Source organism: Mus pahari, chromosome 1 (assembly GCF_900095145.1).
Source record: "Mus pahari chromosome 1, PAHARI_EIJ_v1.1, whole genome shotgun sequence".
NCBI classification, from domain to species: Eukaryota; Metazoa; Chordata; class Mammalia; order Rodentia; family Muridae; genus Mus; species Mus pahari.
This window is the reverse complement of record NC_034590.1, coordinates 102,245,847-102,262,219: the sequence shown is the minus strand read 5'-3', so window position 1 is coordinate 102,262,219 and position 16,373 is coordinate 102,245,847. Positions and strand designations below refer to the sequence as shown.

At 49.9% G+C, this 16,373-nt stretch overlaps 1 protein-coding gene across 4 annotated transcripts in view; it reads left to right on the top strand.

The window, feature by feature from the left end:
* Positions 1 to 847: 847 nt before the first annotated feature.
* The window catches only part of Fam53b (family with sequence similarity 53 member B), a 101,902-nt gene continuing 86,376 nt past the window's right edge, over positions 848 to 16,373 (top strand). The window contains exon 1 of one of the 4 annotated variants that reach the window (XM_029547534.1): positions 848 to 1,111. The gene's annotated coding sequence lies outside the window, so the exon portion shown is untranslated. The other 3 variants (XM_029547537.1, XM_029547540.1, XM_021195415.2) reach the window with 3 other exon arrangements.

The following is a 16,373-nucleotide window of genomic DNA, read 5'->3' as shown; positions in this document are numbered from 1 at the left end:
CAAAAAGTTAATTGTTCATTTATGTTTGATACTAGGATTGCAACATTGGATTAAAACCAATTAAATGTTCCTCGAAGCAACAGAAAAAGTTTCCTGATTTATGAATAGAACCATTCAAACGGTGCAGACACAATCCATGTAAAGTAATGAGGTGTTTTGTTTTTTTGGCAAAGGGGAACGCAAAACAGGCATAGAGACTTAAAAAAAAAAACTCTTAAAAATCTTTTTGGATAAGGTTAATAACACACATCAGCAGGAAGGAGTGATGGGAAATCTAGAACTTCATTTCACAAGGAACATTGTCCCCTCCCCCCCAGGTGAGCTGCACAATGAAAATACTCTGCTGCCTTCTATCAGGGTTACATTCCTGCACTTGAGTCAACATCCTAAGTTACAGAACTAAACATGCCCTGCCTCTGCTTAGCAACCGCAAATCCTTCCTTCCCCAGTTGCATGTGTTTTGGATGTGGCATCTGAAATACAAATTCTTCAAATTCGATTGCACCCAGAGTCAGGAACAGTGCTTTATTATCCTAAAGTGTGACTGCTCCAGGGTCCCCGCCACCCCCCCCCCCTTTGCGGTCTTGTTCGCCACAGATTCTTTTAAATTGCTAAGCCAAACCCGGAAGCTGGCCATCTGAAGCCCACGAGGCCTGAGTTTCAATCCTGACTTGTGCGGTGCTACTTCCCCGGGCCCGGGCATCCAGGCGTGAGGGGTGCGTGGTGCGGGTTCACTGGACACCGGGCCGCACTGACGGAGGCGCGCCGTGACCCCCCCCACTCCCCGCCCACCGGCGGCTGCGCGCACTGCACCTCGTAGAGGCACGCCGGGCGCCCCGGCCGCGACGCCGCCCGCACAGCGCCACCGAGTTCACGCAGCCGCGGTCGGGCGGCCGGGCGGCAGCAGCGGGCACTGGCGGCCTGGCCGAGGTCGGTTAAAGGGACGAGTTGCAAATAGTTCAGGAAGTGACAAGTCGATTTCCTCCTCCCCGGGAGTCGCTCGGTACAAAGCGCTCGGCGCCGGCGGAGAGCGTGCGCACAGCGGACGCGGGCGGGCAGCCCGGACGACTTGGCGAGCGCTAGCAGTGACGGCCCGCGTCCGGCGCGCACAGTAAGCGACCCGACCGGGCAACCGCGCCAGGGGGCTGGTCCGGAACGGGGTCGGTACAAGCTACCCGGCGGCGGCGGGGGAAGTTGGGCTCGCGTGCGCTGCGCTCGCTCTGTCCTTCCTTAATGCTGCTGGCTTTCTTTCTCCCTGTCTCCTTGTTATACGGCGGATCGGGTGATTTCTGCCGGAGCCGACTATTGCTCGCCCTGGTGCAGGCGTGAGACTTGTCAGCGCGCTGGCGGGGGAAGAGCAAACCTAGCGCTGCCGAAAAGTCTGCGCTCCGCGGAGACGGCTGCTTCCCGGGCAGCCTCCTCCTTTGAGGTTGTGGCAGCAGCGAAGGCTCTGAGCCCCGAAGTTCCGCATCGTTTGCAGACAACTCTTTTGTTCACGGAAGTTTACACCCGCTACCCCTGGGATGCGGGCGCGCAGGGACGACTCCAAGGCTGCCCGACTGACCCGCACGGTGTCGATGGGGGTGAGAGGGCGCTCTGTCTAGGGAGGGGGAAGCAGGCGGCGTGGCCGCGGCCAGGACTTGAGGAGTTGGGGGGTCGCCTGTGCCGGCGTGGTTTTTGCACATGGCGAAGAGGGCCGTCCGTCACAGGATACTAGCCTAGTCACATTTTTTTTTTTTTTTTTTTTTTTCCTTTCTGCCAATCCTTGATTTGCGAGCCGGTGGGAGTCAGGTTGCCAGCTAGGGGTTTCTCTTGGTGGAACCGGGACGAAAGAGACTTGGAAACCCAGAATCCGAAGAGGGTGATTTGAGTTGACTCAAGTGTTTTCTCGACCCCCCTCCCACCCCCACATAAGCTCTTCTTCCACCCCCAGACTAGGGGAACAGTGCTTGGGGTTGAGTGGGACAAGGGCCTGGAATTGCGTGGGCAGGCTTGTTCTGGACCCTCGCCTTTGGACGCCCCCTGATGCCAGGCTTGCTCCTGACCGCCGGGTTCATTAACACGTACTGTACTTAGTACCATGGCGAACAAAGAAAAGCTCTTTGCAGCATTTGGTGAATGGGATTCTGCCTCCTATAGGCCACACTCTTGAGTTTTCCATACGGTAGAATTGGGACTCTGGTGTTGGGAAAGTGGCCCCCGTCGTGGGTTGCATTCAGGTCCTGGCCCCATTTGTGCCGCCGCTGCCGCCTCTGTCGTTGTGTCACAGGAGTTGGTGCAGATGGAGCTAGGCTGGTGGTGGTTCAACAGGAACAAATGTTTGTTTAATTATTGGACAGTGGAGAAAAGGGACTGTTTTCTGTTGACTCCTTCAAGAGTTGGAATGACATTGTTTATTGGCCCAGGAAGCCAGGCAAGCCAGCCCATGTCTTGGGCTACTTCAGCATATTAGCAGACCTTCAAATGACATGCTAGCATATGTGTTCCCAGCAGTCTCCACTCCTGGAAGGGGGGAATCCCTCCTTGCTGAATCCTGTACTCCCGTTTTGAACGATATGACTTGATTTGAGGCCCTGGGGAAAGAATGGAGTCTGCACACCCGTGAAACTCACGATCCTGACTGGGCCACCAAGTTTTGGTTTCATTTTAATTTGTCCACTTAGCAGGGACTTATCTCAGTTACAGTTCTGACAGCGAGTTGAATGTCTGTAGATTCCCCTTCCCCTTTGCTGTGTGCTAGATTAGCAGAAAACTTGTTCCAGGTGATAGGCCCCTTTTAGTGAAAGAAGGGTTGAGTCATAAGGTTAGTAACTGTAGTTGTAGAATCAGGGGCGTGCTGATCCAGTTTCTGGGTGCTGTGGTAGTCAAGAAATCTAAAAGGCTTGGGGAACGCGTGCAGTTTTCTCCCAAATGTCCACATCGGGAACAAGATGCTCTTGAGACAGTTCAGAAAGCTCTTCTCAAGGACTTGCTCCCCCCCCCAACACACACCCCAAGAGTGTGATGTGCGTGCATTTTAACATCAAAGCAAGCATTCTGGAAAAGCTGGGTGTGTAAGTAAGTGCTGCAGACCCTGGACCATAAGGTTGTTGAAGGCAGGATAAGTTCACTGTTTTGATTGATAATGATTCTAATCAGCTTCTCCCCTTTGTTTTCACTGTAGGAGGTATGTTATGGAAAGAGTTTTAGATAGATACTTCAAGGTCTTCATAGAGGAGTCACTCAACTGACATTTTACAGGAAGCCCTTCCTGGGTGCTCACCTGCTCCCTCCCCCCTTCTCTCTTTCCTTCTCTCTCTCTCCTAACCGTCCCCTCTCTCCCTCTCTCCCTCCCTCTCTTCCTCTGTCCCTCTCTCCTCACCTTTCTTTTGCCCCTTGTTAGTTGGTACCCCCTAGCATCCCCATCCTGTAGTTCTGTAGTAGCTGGGTTGTTTTAAATGAGTTCCTTGAGCTAGTGCTTGACTCATGATGGGAGCTCAGCAAAAGCTCTCCTCCTCCTTCAGGAGGGAGCTGTGTTTAAATACTGTCAGCAGGGGACACTGTGGAGCAATCTGGTGCCGCCGAGCTCTTTAAAATGCACACCCTTCCCAGCCACTCCTCTTCAGCTGGCACTGAGGGTTGAGGGCTGGGTCCTCTGTCCCAGCTGATGTGTCATCCAGGCATGAGACTTTCTAGGGTTAAATCATGCACAGTCTGGAAAACTTGTTTGTGCCCATAAGGGGGAAAAAAACCACTGAAGTATACACTCAGGTCAGCACAACCACCACCGTGCACACCTCTCTGGTGTGTAATAAAAGAAACCTGCAGGCACAATTTGTTATGTAATATGCTGATAGTACAAGTTTTGGTTTTAGATGGGAACCAGATGTGGACAGACCCTGTTTAATTGCTCATGAGATGAGGGGAGAGGGTGTTAATAGATTAAGTAGTTCTGGGAACCCCAAAAGTGGTTTGTTTTTTGCTTTAACTTAGGGGACAGCCCCAATCTCAGGGCTCTCTCCAGGTTACTGCTTCTCTGCTTTGCTGCAGCTGTCCTTTCTGCCAGACTCCTCCTTTCTCAAAAGAGCCAGTTTGTTGCCAACACGAAGCACATGGCTGGGTCTGGCTGGGCTCAGCGCCTCTTAGCTCTGCTGGGCTCGTTCCTCCTCATCTTCTCTCTCCGTCCAGCTGCTGCCCTGCCCTCCACTGTGTGAGACAGAACGGCCCAGGGACTTGGGTCCCGCCAGAAATGCTGAGCGCTCTCCTTAAACATTGCCCTGGAGGAGTGTGTTCACACTTGTTCAGTGTATACCTTTCCCCAAAACTCGTGCACTTAGTCTTCTCTGATTAATTTGTTTGTTTCCTACCCAACTTTACGAAGGGTTTTTTTTTTTTTCTATACACTTGAATCACCTTTATTATTCTCCAGGGTTGGGGACTGCTTAGTAATAGCTGACCCCACTAACAGTAGCTTCATTGCTTGCTGGGATTGTGAACTTTGGAAACAAACCCAGAGGCTTAGATATGCTGATGTGCCCTGAGACTTGCTTAGAAAATTTTTGTTTTAGTACAGTTTACATTAACATGATTAATGGCCATGCCACTGAAAAGTCTATATTCAAAAGCAGTTTCCATTCCCTAGGGTTCTTCATATGGTGAAGTAATTTTCCTTGCCAAACAACATTGTTTTAAGGGTAACTGGGTTGACTTAGTGCAGACCTCTAGTGCACGTGGTTTTGCATGAAGGTTTGGCCTTTGTATGTTTGGAGTTATGGTTTTGATGGTGTCTGTCTTAATCTTAAGGAACCCAGGTCAGAGAGAATCTGTATTCTCATCTGTGAAAATGCTCTGAGGATATGAGCAGAAATTAATACTTTTTGAATAAAATGAGAGATATTTGGCTGCAAGATGTTTTGGAGGGGTGCTGGGAGGCTGGAGCCAAGGACAAGGTTGTCCCCTACCCCTAAGTGAATGGAGACACTTGAGCTTTTCTGAAAAAGAAAAAAAAAACAACAAAAAAAGAGACTCCTTGGTCATCCTCCCCCACCTCCCCCATGATCGTTGTTAAATGCCGATTGATTGAGAGGGAAAGCGCTGCTGGGTGGGTCTGCAGGCAGCCTCGGGAACCGAGAAAATAACAACACGTTCCAAGGACTCGGCAAGAGTTTGCATTTCAAAGGGTCTACCTTGTAGACTTTCACATCACGTCAGGGGTTACAGAGAAGTGTGACAGGCACCCCCACTCTTTTAACTGGTCTCTCTCTCCTGCTGTGGGGGCTGGAGGGGAAGCTGCCTTTTGCTTGGGGGATGGGAACAGTGTGGCCAGATCTTGCTAGGACATCATGGAAACGAGAGCAAACCTCAGTGTCACCCGTGAGTTTCTAGGGGGCTTTTCCCACTGTGTCACTCTCAAGCTGGTGACAGCAGGTCGTGTTGGTAAACAGCCCGTTTGACCCCAGGATGGGGTGGCAGGCCGACATTTGATTCTTCCTCTGGCTTTTTCCCTTCTTGCACTATACAAAGAAGCAGATTCTTGCTCAGTGCTAGTATAATGCTGTCCCCAAGGCGGTAGGTAGCCCAGTAGATGCAGGCTGGCGTGCGACTCTCAACAAAACCCACGGGGTGTGGAAGGCACGCTGAGCCCGGCCGGCCTCCTCGAGTACAGCCAGCCTGCACTTCCACAGAGGAAACTGAGGCTCTGAGAAACCAGATACCTGGTCCATGGCCACACAGCTGGAAGGCCGAGAAGCCAGTAGCAGCTGCTGAGTCCGGCTGGCTGAAAAGCCTGCTTTCTCTCACCCTGCTATCAGTCATGAGTGTCACAAGCTAGAGGCACTAGGTTCTGTTTTATCTCAAAGCATAAATTTTGTTTAGTCTTGTTAGCACAACAGCAAAACTTAACATTTTAACTGCCCGTTTCTCCACACTTCTCCCTGTCCTGTGCCCACCGCCCCCCTTTTTTTTTTCTTTAATTGAACTCTTGAATTCTATCTTCTGCAGGCCCAAAGGCAGGGCCTTAGCTGGGGAGACTGAAGATGTTTTGCTTGAACTTTCAAAAGACAGATTCACAAGAAAATGTAATTATTCCCAGTGACCTTCTGGGGGAAACAGGAAGTAAATTTGGCAGCTCCAGCCTCCCCATTTATTCAGATTCCATTTTTTCCACTCAAGAGATTGTTAAAAGGGTTTTCAAAGGCGTGTGGGCTTTTTTTTTTTTTTTTTAATCTAGCTTTTTATTTTTATTTTTTTGCATTTGTAATTCAGATGTCTCAAAGTAAATTATGTTGTGGTGCTTGCCACCCCAGGTTCGTACAAGTATCATATTTTGTTTACAGACTGAAGTAATCAGAGAACACAGTTGCACATCTTCCAGCACAGGGGAACTGTGTCTGCCCCTGCCAGTGCTGGGCAGGGGCTCCTCATCCCCAGACAGATGGTTCAGTGCAGGCAGTCCATGGTTGTGCTGTGGGGGAGTGCTCTCAGCAAGGCCTCCCTGTGTGTGTGTGTGTGTGTGTGTGTGTGTGTGAGAGAGAGAGAGAGAGAGAGAGAGAGAGAGAGAGAGAGAGAGAGAGAGAGTGATGGGGTGATGTTAGATCCCTGTTTGCTGAATTTTTAGATGGCAGGGCAGTCACCCTACTTCATGGCTGTGAATTACTTACCCGTAGAGGGGTTGGGGGATGGGGGAGGGACTCAAGCACTGGTATTTCTTTTTCTTTTTTTTTTTTTTTTTTAAGCAAAAGCATTCTTTATTGTATAAATCTAGACTATCTCACCCAACTCACACCTGAAAAAATCAAAACAGTATTTCCAGTGTCCACCTCATCTCCCTGAGAGAACTCTAACTCAACACTTGAGGTATTACAGTTTGTGTAAAGTGTGTTACAAATACCCGGGAAGCTTTGTAAGTACCAAAATAAAGTATTCACCTTGTTTGCTGAAGCACTGGTATTTCTAATAATGCTCCTGAGCTGATTCTGTTGGACATTCGAGACTGAGGCACAGGGCAGATCCCACCATACTGTGGTCTCTAGCAGGGGATTAGGGGCCTTCTGGTGCAGGAGAGGGGCAAAGCCTTTGGAATTTTCCACTGCTGCCTCCATCTCTGTGAAGAAGAATCCGAGAGGAACTCACCTCTGGGCGAGGTGCCCACTGTGGACGGCGTCCAGGTAGTCCCTGTTTCTGTTGTCAGGAACCCAGTCTTGCTCAGGGTTCTTGAGATCTCTGAGCTACCTTCCCCAGTGCTGGAGAGGGAAGGTGGCTGCCCAGGCTGTGTTCTCAGAGTGGTTATCTCAAGCAGGCTTCCTAAGGACTTTATGGAGGTTTAACACATGATGGTTTCAGGGGAGGCAGGATGCAGCTTAGGGCCAGGGCACAGCTCAGTAATCTTTCTATGAAAATGAGGGTCAGACCTGGTTTTACCTCATAGCTCAAAGCTATTCATAGGATTACAGTGTGTAGAGCTGGCCGGTGGCCTTGGAGAGAGCTTCTCTTACCTCCCAGGTCTGACTAAAGGAAGGGAGTTCCACCACTCTGGAAACAAGGTGGCTGCTGAGATGGCCTGTACCTCCTGAGCCTTCACCCGCTGATCCTCCTCCTGGGATCTCATCCCAGCCTCAGACCATCTGCTTTCACACAGGTGCCTGCTGACCAAATCACTGCCATTCAGAGTTCTTCAACCAATCAGGGAATACTCCATTGCTCTTGGCGGGTGACAGAGCCATTTTCTGCCTCTCTTGCAGGCCCATGCTTACATCAACTGAAAGGTGGGTGGATGGTTCAGTGTGCTCAGCCAGTACTCTCGTGTTCCTCACTGACAGATGAGGCTGGATGGAAAGACCAGAAGCCAGGGCAAGATATGATTCATGAAAAAGGTGTTAGCCTCTAAGCCCCCAAATCTCTGTGGCAGTGGGTGAGGTTAGTTTGGACCTGGTACAGGGCAGAGAGAGTGAGACTTCTCCATGACAGGTTTTCTCACTTTTATCCTGCAGACATTGCTGAGTGTCCAGCTTGGGGGTGGGCAACTTGCTTCAGTAGTTTACTTGTTGCTCAGTGCACTGACCCCATGGTATTGCTTAGAGGAATCTCTTGCCCTCTTGAGAAGGTCGTTAGGATTTAATCTCAGCCCTTCTATCATGCAGACTTTTTGCTATAAGCAGCGTGCACTCACTCCTGACAGGAGGAGCTGTGAATATTCCTTGGTAGGTTCCTTCTGTCTGCTCCATTCACCTTGTCACATGGAGGCCACCTTCCCTTCCAAACTGAAGCACAAAGTACTGTCCCCGCCAGACAAAAAGCCCAGCTGGAGGAGGCCTTGGCTGCTCTGGCGCTCACACTGGCCAAGGGCCTGGAATCAGAGGGAGGTTCTGCAGGCTTACTGTCAGCAATCTTTCTGCATGTTTAGAGGTGAAAGCTAATATCCAGGTGCTACTTGTCATCTTCTGGGTGAAGGGGGAAGGACTGTCTCTTGGTGCCAGTGAGTAGGGTGTATATCTGTGATTCTGTGTCTGTAAAAGGTGTAGAGAATGCAGGGTGGTCTCTCTGGCATAGTTCTACGGACTGGGCCCTGGGAATTGTCTCCACGAAGTCTCTCTAGCAGCCATGTGACTTTGCCAGTTGTAGGATCCTGGGTACTATACTGCATCCTAGTTAGGCCTAATTTGTCTGCTACTGTCTCTGGGCCTCAGGCACCATAGCTTGCTTGCATGCCTCCAGTGTTTCAAGAGGATCAGGCGAGGGCTTGGTTTTTTTGTTTGTTTGTTTGGTTGGTTTTATTTTGTTTGTAAAGCCCCTGTCAGAAGGAGGGTGGTGCCGCGTGGAAGGATGTAAATTAGGAGATGACTGGCAGACAGAGGTTCTGTCATGGGCCCAGGGCAGTCTATTTGTCAACGGGGAGTGGGAAGAAGCAGGGACTGTTCATTGTCACGGGAGCTTAGAGCAGAGTGTAGATGAAACCATTCCCATATCATTTCAGGCAAAGACAACGTTCATCTCTGGGATCAGTATCAAGTTCAGAGCACAGTCTCCTGTGTACTGACTGTGTGCCCTAGAGCGGGTGTCTTCTGCCTCCCTGATGTCCTTCCCCTGGAATACGATAACCTCCACCTGTGGGTTGGATATGCCTAGAGTCCAAGTGTGTCAGCAGGAGGACAGCCAGAGGATTGCTGGTCTCATCTGGTAAAGGACACAGTGCAAAGCAGGGAGGCCTTTAGCTGAGCTCTTCTGGGCAAGCTTTTACTCTCACCTTAGTTAGGGCTTATGGCTTTTTCAGGGAGATGAGTTGGAATTATGAATTATGAATTATAATTTTAGTTTTTAGTGTGTGTTTTAAAACAAGAGTTAAAAGTAGTGAAATCTTTTAAGCTTTCTCTTTAAGAAACTAAATCTTATGTTTACCAAAAGTGAATTCGCCTGGCTCTAGAAAATTAAACATATGTATGTATGTATGTATGTGTGGATGATGATGATGTGGCCTCAGGATCTTGGCTCTCCTCAGCTCCTCTCAACCTGACCGCTGTGAGTGGATTCTCTAGAAACCTTGGGTGTGCCTATCCGGGCAGAGGGTGAGGGGCCCATTTATCACTTCTCAGGTTTGGTGGCAGAGTTCGCAGTTGGTATCACTGATAGGCACTCCCTCTCTGTGGGGCATCATCTCTGACACTGGTGACAGGTCAGTACTCTCTCAGTACAGGCTGTGGTTCAGCTGGTGCCCACCCCCCAGTTCTTCTAGAACCCCACCACCACCTAAATATGACTGCAGTCTCTTCAAGGAGCAGGAGTTTAACTAAGCTGTGAGTGGCCTGCCCTGATACTCGTGTGGACGTCAGATGACAACTTGATCCAGTGACACAGGGCAGAGCCTGTGTGCTCACTCATAGTGCTTCCCTTGATGCAGGCTGCCCATTCCCCATGTGCGTGTGTGGGTTCATGTAGGCATATGTGCATATGCATAGGGATGCAAAGGCCAGAGGTCAACCTGAGGTCCTGTTCCTCAGGCAATGGTCATAGTTCTGATTGCTTTGGGGGCACGCATGTGCAAGTGTGTGCACATCCAAGTGCGTGCATGCATGCCTGTGTGTCTGTGGCCTGCCATGGTGTACATGTGGAAGCCAGAGGACAACTTCATGGAATTAGTTCTCTTCTTTTACCTTTACGTGTGTTCTTGGCATGGGACTGAGGCTGGGCTGGATTGCTATCCCTGGCCTGCTCATTCATTCCTAGTCCTTCTGACCCCTGTGTCTTAGGAGTATTACATCACTATCAGCCATAACTCACTTCCTGTGGGGAGGGCAGAGCAGCACAGTTTTCCTTTCCTTCCCCCCCCCCCCCCCCAGTGTGATTACTGTAGTGGAGATGTATAGACACAGGTACATAAGAGTCACACAAGTCTGCTGAAGTTGTAGGGAGGTCACTTGGAGCCAGCTAAGGGGTAGAGGCCAGTCCACCCCCTTGGAAGAGGGGGCACTTGACTTGCATCTTAGGGATGAGCAGGGATGTGGACAGATAAAAGCTTCAGAGGAGGAACTAGCCAGGCCTGGAGACCAGTTGTCTGCACAAAAGGGACAGCAGTCGCAAGAAACCATCTCTCTGGCACTCAGAATATTGGGCTCCAAGGTGACATCTGTGTAGATGGGAAAAGCTAAGCGGGTCAAGACCAGGCTAGCTGTGGAGTGCCAAGGGGTGTGAACTAGGACTGTCAAGCTGACGCTTGCAGGTGTGAAGGCTCTGTGTCTGAGGAGTGGTGGCACAGGGCAGGCTAGGAGCAGACAGCTTGGAGGCCACTGTGTGACCTGGGAAGAGGCAGGTGAGCGTCAGGCCCAAGCATCAGGTACTTAGGTACCACCTGATGAGTAAGACCTAGTTTATACAGGAGCTGGGCCTGCCCATATGGATATCTGTGCAACTCTGGAATGGAAGCCAAAGGCTTCTCCAGTAGGCTCTACTAGGTGCTGTCTTGTTGGTGATACAACTGACTGAGGGCCTTGCCTTGACCTTAGAGCAGGCCTGATCTAGTTTATTTTAGTCACAGGGAGCATTCAGTGGGGCACCTGGGACTTGCAGAAGCAGCTTACATCTTACCGGTGCCTATACTATATCGGTGCATTTCAGCCTGACATGAATTACAGAGATCTGACTCACTGTAAAAACGCTCCCACCCCACCAGCACCGAGGGGAAAAAAACCTCTCATCATGTTGATGTGATCAGAACGAAGCTTTGCTGCCCCGTGGGCTCTGTTAAAGCATGTTCTTCAAGGGTGGGGGAGTTGCTGACACAGGGCCTGGGAAGCAGCCTGCCCAGGTCACCTGACTTCTGGCGCTGGCCCTCCTGAGCCTCACGGCCTTCAGATGCCAGCCCAAATTCCAGGCCCAGTTGATTGTGTGGCATGTGACACTGGCCCAGAGGAAGAGAAGGAAGAAAACTAAGGAACCTATGAGGAGGAGGTGTCTCAGTGCCCAGTATGGCCCTTTGGGTGTCTCTTCCAAACCCTGTAGGGTTTGCTCATCAGCTCTGACTCCTGAGGTGGGATTGGGCAGTGAACCTCCTGCTCACCTAGTTCCCAGGAAGGCTGGCAAAGGCCTTAACCCATTCAAGAAAAGGGAGAAGACAGATTGGGCCTGGCTGAGCTTCCATTGGCCCAAAGGTGGGCTGCAATACTGCAGCAAAGGACGCCATGCCAGAATAGAAGGTGAGACCCTGTGTGGAGCAGTGGTAGGCCACAACTGAATGGGTGTAACTTGCCTCGGGGAGGTACCTGTCCTTTCTTTTGATTTGTGTGCATTTTAGACATACTCTTGTGTGTTGTAGAGAAGACTGCAGGAAGTCACAGTTATGTGCCATGGTTCACTGCCACATAAGTGCATGGCCAGTATTCTGCTCTCTTCTCCTGCAGAGCTTCCTGACTTGCTAGCTTCCTGCTGGGCTTTGAACCAATGTGACATGCCTGGCCCAACCTAGTCCTCTCCCTGTATTTGGAAGAGAACAGCCAAGCGCAGCCACTCCTGTCCAATTTCTGGGGGGGATTAAAGTTGGGAAGGGACCTGATGACATTGGTAACCGCTGGGCTTTGAGTACCCCTGGAGACAGAGGCCTGGTTTTTGGTGTTGAGCTGGGGCTGAGGAGAGAGGACTGAGCCCAGATGCTGCCTCCAGAGAGGATGAATGCCTGTGTCTCAGTTTGCCTTTGTTTAATTTGTGGGGGCAGGTGGTGCCAGCATTGGGTCCTAGCTGGTTATGTATTGTGTTTCTGGAGAAGGTGGTAGTCCGAGTGGTACCTATGGTAGATAGACTGAGGAGAGGAAAAAGGACAGGTACTGTGCCTGGGTGGGGTCTAAAGTTCTGTCCCAAGTAGAGTAAGAAACAAGCTTTCACTCAGTTCATGTTGATGCTGGCCTCCTCCTGTGGAGAGTTGTGCGACTCTGGAAGGAGTTGCAGAGAGCAGTGGCCAAGGACAGGAAGGCACTTTTCCATTTCCTTGTGAGAAAGTGGTGCTGTGCTCAACAGCCTGGACTCACCTGGTTCTCCAGTGTATCAAATGTCACATGATCCTGTGCAGAAGAGGGTATCGACCACAGAAGGGTGTTCCTGTGGTTACTGGTGATGGCATGGAGCTGAGAACAGGATGTCGGGTCACTTGACATGTCAGACTCTTAGGATGTTATTGGCTCTTCCTTTTTAAAAGCTTTCTTTTTATTTTATATGTATGAGTGTCTGCCTCATGTATACCACATATGTGCCTGGTATCTGTGGAAGCTAGAAGAGGGCCTCACATCCCCTGGAACTAGAGTTACAGGTAGTTGTGAACTGCCAGGTAGGTGTTGGGAACTGAACCCCCCATCCTCTGCAAGAGCAGCAAATGCTCTTAACTTCTGGGCCATCTCTTCAGCTCCGACTCTGCTTCTGTGTGATGTACTCCACTGAAGTCCCAGATTAGTACAGATGATACAGTTGGTCAAGCAGCAGTTTGGTAAAGCCACCATCAGTTGGGGTGTCTGAGAGCAAGAGAACCTGACCAGGAACCAGGAGCCCCAGTTGTGTTTGCCCTAGCTCTGCCCTTGGATTGCATTTGACCTTGAGCACTGGTTGTACTGTACTTCTCTGGCTGGAGTTTTCCTATCAGCAGACTGAAAATTCACAGTAGAGGAGTTACAGGGCGGCATGAGTTAGATCCTTCAGGACTTTGCTGCTTTCATTTAATCCACAAGGACCTTTTTGGTCCTTGTCTTGCATGGTAGAGCTCAGCACTTAAAGGGGGTGGGGAGGGAGAGGTGTTGAATGTGTTACAATTTTTCTTTTTATCCCTCTAACCACCTTGAGAGGTAAGTGCTTTTGTTCTGGGGTGTATGTGTGCACGTACACATTCGAGTGCATGTTTGGGGATTCAGCCAAGAGCCTTGCACGTGCACCAGCCTGTGCTCTGTTATTGAGCCATATCCCCAGTGTTATTGACACCTTTAAGAAAGTAAATGATTTAAGGTTCAGCTGGGAGTAGTCCTGAGGCTTGAACTCCCAACCCTATACTCTGGTCAGATGACAAAAATCTGGCCTGCTGTTTGCTTTTACAAATAAAGTTATGTAGGAAGACAGCCACACCAACTTTTAAATTTTTATTTTTATTATTTTTGGTTATGTGTAGGTATGTGTGTCTGTGGGTGGGTATGCTCATGGGGTGCAGCTGCTCTCAGAGGCCAGAGGGTCCCTTGGAACAGGAGTCATAGGCAGATGTGAGCCATCTGATGAGGCTGTTTGGCATCCAACTCAGGGATCCTGGGAAAGCATCATGTGCTCTTAACCATAGAGCCATTGCTCTAAGGCCAGCCACACCCATTCCTATGGCTTCCTTTAAGTTGCTATGCAGTTTATAGACCAGATGGACTGTGAAACCCAAGCTACTTATTGCCTGGCCCTATACAGAAAATCCTGACCCTTGCTTTATATGATGCCGCAAACTCCAGATTGTGCTGTTCAGGGTGGTAGTCACAGGGCCCATGAAACTAAATGGAATGTGAAATCCAGTTCTTTGGAAACACTAGCCACATTCTAAGTACAGAGAGGCCACTGTCATTGCAAACATGGACATGCAACCTTGTCCTCCCTGCAGACTGTTCCATCAGATAGAAGAGTTCTAGTCTTGTTTCCCAGTATGTGGGGAATCTAAATTTCAGAGAAACAGAAGTGCAGAGAGGTCAGTCTGGTAGAAGGATGGACACCAGTGCTCCTTGGCCTAAAGACACAGAATTGGAAATGAGCTCATTTCCTCTGAGGGTTAGGGAAATATCTGTCCAGGCAGATGTGGTGCACTACCCTCAGACCTTACCCTGTAAGCAGTCTGTAGCCCTGCTGTTCTTCATACTGTAACCCCAACCCCTCCCTCTCAGCTCAGAGCTCCCCCAGGCCCTTTGGCCTCTTTAGCTCAGCCGTGCCAGGAACCCTGTGTGTTTGCATGCTGGGCTCTTCGGAAATCTGCAGCCAATACTTGTCCTGTATTCAGAATGTACTCTCTGCTGCTCCATCTGGACCTGCTAAGATCTACCAGTGTTTCTACTGAGATGGGATGGAGGGGTTCTCTGATCTGATGTCTTGGCTGGGTTTGTTATAGGCAAGGACTCCTTCATTCACTCAGGGCTATGGGTCCTGTGCTAGCAGATGTCATAGAGTGTTCTAAAAATGTGTCAGTAGCAAGCACCCGAGCATTCTGGTGAGTAGTGGGGAGTAAGTGGTAGGTAGTTCTGTTCTTGCTTGGCCCAGATATGCTCACATAGTAATCTCTGGGGAGGCTGATCAGGGGCAGAGTCATTTTTAGGTATAAAGATGGTTTCCAGTTCACTAGAGTCAGCTATTCAGGCATGAGTACCAGAACCTTCTCCATCATTCTAGTACCTGCTGGTGGGCGGAGTGTGGAGAAAAGCTGTGTAGCTGTTTGCAGCAGGGCTAGTCCTGGTCTGAAATAGGCTATTGTTAAGTATACGGCCTATATGAATGTCCACTCCCTCTGTAGATGGTCCCCACTCCCTCTATATTGGAAGGAAACATAAAACATAGATTCAGGGAGGTCTCTGGACCTTGAGCTGGAGAGAAAAAAGGAGAAGGGCAGATGAGTCTGTAGTACTTTCATGAAAGTTGTACCTAGTGATAGGGAGGTAGGCCGATGGGCGTTGGGAGGATATAAATGCAAAAAGCTTTTCCTTCATGCTTCCAAAGGGAAAAAGGTCCTGGGATAGCCTCAGAGGGGCAGACTTGACCGCAGGCCCTCCTGTCATCCCCCTTTACCTTTGGCAGTGTGCCTGTCTCCAGCTGGCCACTTCTACTCCACTGGTCCTCCAATGGCCAGTGAGAACATGGAAAACTATGCTGTCCCAACCCAAGAAAGGGGGTGAGTCTTACCTGCCTGCAGAGCAGCCTTGGTTCAGCTCTGTGGGGTTACCTGCTCTTCCCTTGCAGAGCTGGCATTGGTTGAGTGTCCATGTGTACATCGCTAGATTGTGCTGTGGTCAGACCTGCTTCCCAGGGACAGACCAAGCTTGAGCCTTGGGCCTTAGGCTGGAACCTGTTTTTCTCACCCAGTTTTGTCCCCAGTCATGTACCAAGCTGCTATTTGAAAGAACTCTTTGGCTATTCTGGATGGTTTTGCCAACTACATTTTTTATCATGACCTTTGGGCAGAGATGTAGGTTGGTCTCTGTGGGGTGACATTTTAGAAAGTGAACTCCATACAAATTTCCCTTTGACTGTGTTGTTATGGTACAAGAAGTTTTCATATGTCCTGGGCTATTTTGAAATAAAGAAAACTCTCCCCCCAACCCCCGTTTCTATATCTTGTACAGAAGTCATCAAAGTAGGACTCTCTGTTCTCTGCAATGCAGGAACAAGGGGGCAGCTGCTCAGGATGACCCAAAAACGCCAGCAGCCTAGAGGCGCTTCTCCATCTGCCCAGCTTAAATGATGACATGGGACTTCTCTCTCTCCCCAAACCCCCCTTAGGGGAGAGGCCAGAGGAAGACATCAAACTGATGTGGTGCAGATCTTAGATGCCTCTGTTCCACACAATGTAAGCCCACTCTTAGAAGGCATGGCACAGCCTAGAAAGGACTCAACATCTCTTCAGTCTGTGGTTGGAGAGGCTGGCCTGCCCTGGGATTGGGACTCTAGTGGGTCAGCTTTGATGTGCACAGACTTTCACAGTCAGTGTGAGGCCTTCAGGTAACTCAGAGTAAGCTGGGGAGTGATGCAGAGGGGTCCATATGCCTGTGGATTTCCAAGTTCAGGGTTAGTCCATATGGCTCTTCGAACCAGTATGAAAACTTTCAAGTGTCCAGGTGTCTTTAGGGAGCCAAATAGTTAACATTATTAAGACCACAGTTTGCACAGTGGTGCTCTGGGGGCTAGATGTCCTTATATAG